Source organism: Oreochromis niloticus, linkage group LG17 (assembly GCF_001858045.2).
Source record: "Oreochromis niloticus isolate F11D_XX linkage group LG17, O_niloticus_UMD_NMBU, whole genome shotgun sequence".
Classification (NCBI taxonomy): Eukaryota; Metazoa; Chordata; class Actinopteri; order Cichliformes; family Cichlidae; genus Oreochromis; species Oreochromis niloticus.
The window spans coordinates 17845775-17853160 of NC_031981.2; the positions used below are offsets into that span (position 1 = coordinate 17845775).

General features: G+C 38.2%; 1 protein-coding gene across 1 annotated transcript in view; it reads right to left on the bottom strand.

Moving 5' to 3' along the window:
• The window catches only part of sfmbt2 (Scm like with four mbt domains 2), a 57855-nt gene extending 57134 nt beyond the window's left edge, over window positions 1–721 (bottom strand). Inside the window, exon 1 of the mRNA XM_005475864.4 lies at window positions 474–721. The gene's annotated coding sequence lies outside the window, so the exon portion shown is untranslated. The remainder of the gene's footprint in view (window positions 1–473) is intronic.
• Between the last annotated feature and the right edge of the window lie 6665 nt (window positions 722–7386).

Below are 7386 nucleotides of genomic sequence, written 5' to 3' on the forward strand. Positions count from 1 at the left end.
TTGATTAAACCTCGTCCATGTCCACCAAAAGAAACCGAACCGGACGCGTTATCTGCCGTCGTTTTATTTTTTCCTCGTTCAAAGATTTTAAGGCGCAGTTTTCCCCCTACGATCACCATAACCCGCCATGTTGAAAGTGGTTTGACATTTTGGCAGTGTCCGGTATTTTCCGAAGGCTTTTACGCATCTAAAGGTGACGGGAAAAAAATCCCACATGACTCATCTATATGAGAATGACGGCAATAAGTCATTTCTGGCGTTAATCTTTAAAATCAACTTCTTGCTCACGCCAAACAAAATTGCGTCGCGGCCATATAAAACACAGCATTAAAGAAACACATCAAATAACACACGAGCCGCCACTCACTCCTATTTTCCCCACGAATTGTTATAAATTGTGTTGTTTTCAAAGCAGTAAATGGCAGAACACATGCTAACAGGCAAAAAAATAACAAGACAATAAACGATATTACCGAGAGTGCCACGAGACAACGTCCTCTCCGCCGGTGAAAGCTGTTAATTACAGCGCGTGCGAGACACTTTGAGCAACTTGGGCTCGTGAACGAAAGCTCGCGACTATATTATCTCGTTTCTACAGAAACCGTCTCTGGAGCACTTCGCTGTTTCAAAGCGGAGGAGGAGGAAAAAAATAACTCTGCCTGTGTTTATTTCGCCGATACAACCCCCCCAAAAAACCATAAAACCTCCCCCGTCCCCAGGACCGCCGGAGCCGTCACCTGTCTTACCTGTCCAAGTTTTTTTTTGTTGCCTCTCCTTCTCGTGACCCCCTCTGCCTTCTCTCTCTCTCTCTCTCTCTCTCCCTCTCTCTCTCGTTCCCGTGAGCTACGCAAGCGACGTCTTTCAGCTGCTGCTGCCCCCCCTCCTGTTCCAATATGGCATCCCCCATCTGCGCATGTCCAAAAAAACATCTACAAATACTTTCAAGCCAACTCTTTCATTGACCTTTCAGCACAGTAGCAAAAACATATTTCTACAGGCTTTTGTAAATATGGAGCCGAGGTTAAGTGAGACACCCACAGCCCCCAAAACTGAAAGCTGTATTTTACTCAGCCGAGCAGATACAATGAAGCCAATATCTAATACCTAATTTATACCCCCTTTTCTGGCATATAAAATAAAATGAAACTATTTTTTGTGTGTAAAAACAGCCATTTCACCCACCCCCAGGACCCATTTTTCTTTATCTGTATAGTTACAGTTTTATTATTAACAGGAAGATAAACTATGACCCCGTATAATCACACGTAAACTACAATAAACGTGGTGATCCTTTTAAGGAAGTATATGAAAGAATAGTTAACTGTAGCAGCAGCAGCAGCAGAGCATGTCTCATCATAAGCAGCTGCATATGTGCGTGAAAAAAGAGTGAAAAGTCACTAATTTATGGCTTCTTGGCACCATCTAGTCGTTGTTAGCTACTTTTCTCAGTTCAGACCTTTTTCTTCTTCTTCTTTGTTTTGGAGATGTCTAAGCACCACCCCTCCCTCTCCAAACAAGTTCTTGAGAAATAGCCTTGAGATTTTTTTTATATATATTTTAGTATTTATTTTAATAATCCAGGGCTAAATCTTATCAAAGTCAACACTATCCTCTAGCGGTAGGAGCGTATTGCATCAGTTGGCGAGGCGAGGCGGTCATGCGTAGAGCTCAAAGGTTGGCATGTATTTTCAGAAAGATCTAGAAAGAGTCAGATATTAACAAACTGTGATGGTAAGTTAATCCCAGTGGAAGGCAGCGCATGGTGAAAGTTTTATGAGGTGGAAATAAACTGAACTTTCAGCCTGGCTTTTTGCCCGGAAAGTGAGAGCTACGCAGCTCTATACCGCCCATATGACGTTTTTTTTTTTTCATCTTCTTCTTCTCTTTTTTAAGGTGGGCAATTTCTAAAAGAGGTTTCAGTGAAATTAAAGCATGTTCCTCTTTGAACCTGAAATATCACTCCTGACCTTGTTCCAGATTTCTGACTCTTTGATGATATTTTGGGGACTTACTCCAATCACATTATGAATAATAGGGTGACTGTGTGTTCCACTTTTTTTTTTTTTTATCATTTGTCCTCCCCCCGATCCCACGAGACAATTGACGCTGGTGTTTATGCATGTCAGCCACAAAAAGATGTCCGTAGTTCCGTGGATGCAAAAAGTGATCGATCGCATTTAAAGTGTTGTAAATGGTTTGTTGGCCTTCAGTGTTTCAAACACATCTCAAACACGTCCTTCATTAATGATATCAAGTCACCTTGTCACAAGGTAGAATATCCAATCAGTTTTTGACAAGTCCCTTGTGTGTCTTTTATTTATTGGAGTAAAACGTCTCACAAACATTAAAATGTCTCTTCCAAGAGGAGATCTTTCGAAGCGGGCTGCAGAAATTGCCACAAATATAACAAAGCAGTTCTGTAAAGATATTTTACATGTGGCCAAAGAAACTGGATTGATTGTAACAGAACACAGAGTGGGAACAATAATGCATGCAATACTGGTCATTTCTTTAATTTTCTATGTAACCGTCTCTCTTGCACATCCTGTCCACTACAGCCTATTTACCAATATAAGCAAAGATATTACGCATAAAAAAGACAGAAACGTAAGCAATCGCTTTTTTACTCAGATGGCAGCTACATAAAAACAAACGAGCTTCCGTTATGTTTAGAAAATTGCTTTTAAATTGAATAAAGTCCATTTTTACTTTGATATGATCGATGCCAAATCTTTACCTGCATATTGCGTGTGTGTGTGTGTTTAAGCTATCGCTCAGCTTTAGTAACGCGCAGTGCCTCACCAAACCAAACTCTTTGCCCAACATTTATTGTCTCTCGTTGAACTGATCATACTCATAAAAAGAAAACGCAATAAAGTTTTTCCATGAGCAAATATAAATAGGTAATGTATTCATTCTTAGAATGAATAAATAAAAAGCTTTAAGCCATGTTTGCCATGTTTGCCTTGATTTGGCCTGACTAAACATGGAAATTATTTGAAGGATGAAACAATCTAACATTTCACAACGGAGACTAACAGAGTTAATAAAAACACCGAGACTGTTGACAAAGTATAGCTATCTTTAAAATGGGAAGTGCATGACTTCTGGAAAAGTTCGTGTGATGCATATGTGAGTAACCTAAAACTCTGTTGTGCAATCATGTCTGCAAAAATTCATCCGTGTGTTGCAAGTATAACCTGTGTTTACACAGTTGTGTAGATGTCGTTTGATATGCACAAGAGAAACCAAAACCTTCTGTGTGCTCCCGGAAAAGCTGGAAATCTCTGTGTGACACGACAGTTAAAACCTGTTAATCAGGGTATTTCTGATCAAACCGATATGGGGTAGGCCTAATGAATTGAAAGTTTGTAAAATATGCGCAGTTTCACACATTTATATTTAGGAATCAAATATTGTCTCATTCAGCTATGATCGTCGAAACGTGGAGTTGCCTCATTTCAAGGAGAAATCTGTAAAAACCGACTGCAACCTCCAGGAAAATCAGATGAATGTCTCACTGTACATGCGAAAACGCGCTCGCTACGTAGATTGCGTTAAGGGTTTTATTTTGAAATGTGTAATGGGAAGTTCGGTGTTGTGTTTACGGTAGATCTGCCTCATGGAAGCACAAAGGAGTCCTGTAAAAGACAGGAGAAAAGGCGCTCGTGCTGGTGGGATGCCACTCGTGGAACAGATGGTTGAAGCGTGCGCCGTGCGCCATTAATCTGCCAGAGAAGAAGCTTTTCCAAACGCGCCGGAGAAAGGATTATGGCTCCATTTACACGTACACACAAACACATACACACACGGATGGCACATGCTACTGCTGCATCACATACACGCGGTTTTTCTGCTCGCCGCAGGGGCGTTTCCAGGACTTTTAAATGGGGTGGCACAGGTGGGACCGAGAAAAAGGCGCACAGGAAACCAGAGTGTTTATCGCAAATCTAAACACACTCGGCCTCGTGCGTTTCTCGGCATCCTGTCACAGATTTATTACATGTAAAGAAGTGCTGCACACACATTTAAACATAGATTATTTGTGCTAGATAACTGTTTTGTAAAGTGGGAAATATATTTAAAAAGCAACATTTATCCAAGTAAACCTTCTAATCCTACCTTATTATCCTAATAGTACACAGGTTTCATAATTAAATTATATTTAAAGGGTGTAAAGAAAAAAATTCCACACTCATTATAATGTAATATTTGAGTTCTATTTAGTTCTGTGGAGTTTGGTACTTGAGTTTAGGTCTTGTGTCTCAGTCCTGGTTGTATTATTGTTCTACTGTTTGGAATTAAACTCTGTGAGTCCACCCAGAGTTTCCCTCTGTCATGATAGTTCTGGTTTCACTGTTTCAGCTATTATTTATTTTCTGCTTTGCTTTGGTGATCACATGTCTCTGGTGTTTTGTGCTTATTTTGATTTTCTCCTGTCTGTCATTATTATCTACACCTGGGTCTTTTTTTTTTTTTTATCCTCCTGTGCCCAATTCCTTGATTACCCTCGTGTGTATAAAAGTCCAGTCTTCATCGTAGTTGTTGTTTGATTGCCTTTCTTTCCTGATGTTATGCTCATGTGTTATCTGCCTGCTTATAAATATCCATTCATCCATCCATCCTCTTCTGCTTATCCTTATCAGGGTCGTGGATTCAGTTTGCTTCTATTTTTCATGGACTTTGGGATTCTGGATTCAGAAAATGGTCTAAATAAAGGTTTTCCTTACATCTCCCTGCCTGCAAGTCTGCATTCAATTCACTCACATTGCTGGGCCGCTTGATTTAGGGGGGTGGGTCAGGAAAGGCAGTTGAGGTAAAAATCTGTCAAAGCAAATATATGGAGCTATACACTGTAAGCCCTTCTGAATACGGGAGCAGTGAAAGTAGCCTATCAGCAAAATCACAAGTAACTCATATTTTAAAATTAATAGTATGGAGTACAAAGTATTGTATCCAAAATAGATACAAAGCAGAAAGTAGCACACTGCAAAAAAAAAAGAAAAAAGAAAAAAAAGAAGGAAAAAGAGTAAACTACCAGAGTAACTGTAGTAAGTTACTTTCCATCTGGTTCTATCTGTGCTCTCATCTATCATTGCCACAATAGCAGTGCTCTATTGTAGTTGAATGGGGGGTGGACGAGCTAGGTTGTAGTTGCTTCCAATTACCTACAACCTGATGGATAGAATAAAAAGTCTGTGATTGAAAGAAAATCTGAAGGAAGTTATTGTATTACAGCAAAGCGAAATAGCTGAGTCTAAATTTAATTTAATACAGAACTTCTGCTAAAGGCTAAGGTCACATTTATTCTTCTCTGTTTTAATGTGTGATTTTCATCCCTGTGGAAATTACAGTTTATACAGAACTCATGGGCTGAAATGTGACTGCATTTATCCACTCTGTCCTGTTTGTACAATAATCTATGTGTCTTCTAAGAATAGATAAGGGCTGTTACCAGGATGTTTTTTAACGGGTTGCCACAGGGGCTAACCAAATACAAGTAGGGGAACCCACAGGACCCACACCCTTTGCTCAAGTAAAACGTGCAGTTCTGAACTTATGTTACTGTTCAGATGTGCTTGTCATCAAAATACACTTAATGTAAATAACAGTAATGTTATGTAGAATGGATCTTGTCGGAATTATATAGATGACTTTATCTGTATTCTTACTGGATCGTTTTCTGTATTTGAAAGTCTGCAAAATCATACAGTATTGACAATAATTTTTGTATCAGTGGAGTAAAAGCAACAAAGCATAGAAAGTCTATCAATCTATCTATCTATCTATCTATCTATCTATCTATGGACCACCACTGTGCAATACCTAACTGTATATACACAAGACTATTTATTACATATTACTTTTTTTTAAAACCGGCTTGTATATTTGTACATTTTATATATATATATCTTTTCCCCTATGTTTTTCCCTGAGTTAATACTCTATCTATCTATATTATCTATCTATCTATCTATCTATCTATCTATCTATCTATCTATCTATCTATCTCTGTGTGTGTGTGTGTGATGTAATAAAAAATATTATATAACATATAATATACTTAAGTTTTTTTGTTTTATTGGAAGCCAGCCTTTGTTACATCACGTGAGCCAGCAATTTGCCTCGTGGGGCCCGTGCGCATCACCGAGTACCGTTCTGACACACACACACACACACACACACACACACACACACACACAGGATCACATTAAGGAATTTCTGCTGTGAGAAAGCTGCGTCAATTCCACCCAAGAATAACAGGAAGTTAAACGAATTTCACTTCAAAATAAAAGGCCAAGAATCGTCTCAAGAGAAATAAACATGCTGGAAAAAAACAGACGGAACAAAAGCCAGTTAAATGCAAATCAAACAAACCCAAATAAATAAATAAATAAAAAATCCCATTCGCATTAATAAGATAAAAAAAACACTATTACTTCTAAATAGATTTCTATATAGGATCATTGGAAGGGTACAGTTGATAGTGGTTTCAGAAAAGCTATATTATTTTGTATCTTATACATATATATACCTCTCTCTCTCTCTCTCTCTCTCTCTCTCTCTCTCTCTCTCACACACACACACACACACACACACACACACACACATATATATATATATATGTAGTTTTAAAGCACAAAAAGGTGATATTATTATTTATATTTTGTGCTCTGCCACTGTGGCTGTACAGACTGAATTCCTTGGATTCAAGATGAGGTCAGGCATGAGCTTCCATGGATAATGTATGGTGATGAAACTGTGGTGTGTAGTGAGAGAAAGGAGCATGTGGAGGAGAGATAGAGTGGAGGTAGATGATCCATGGCGGTGAGCCCTGAAGGGAGCAGCCAAAAGAAGAGAAGCAAATGTTATGCTGATGCCTGTTTATGTAACTGGGTAACATATTTTAATGCAAAACTAGTGGGATTTTAAATAGGATAGTGAACTCATACAACTATAATGTTCAGTGTAATTTCAAAACATATGAAGTGAATTATATTTAAGTCCTTGATAACTTTCATGAACTTCTAATTGCCTATTTCACAAATACTTTTTATCTTACACAATCTACACTCTGTGCAGACTAAGTCATTTGATTGCACTTCCTACTACAATATTTTTTAAATATACATTTATCAAACCATTTTAGTCTACCTTGTTTGATTTAAGGAATTTATTGAGTTAGTTTCATTTTTAGAGCTAATTTATTGTATTATATTTTTTTACCCATTGAGTTCTTTTTTCTGTTTAAATTATTTTTGAGTAATTATCACAGAGGCAGCAGAGCTCATTATCCCTCAGATTTATTTAGCCCCTCCATCGATCCATCTTGTTCTAAGGTTGTTCTGAAGAGCAGTGGAAGGCTATTACTTTGTAACGGAACTA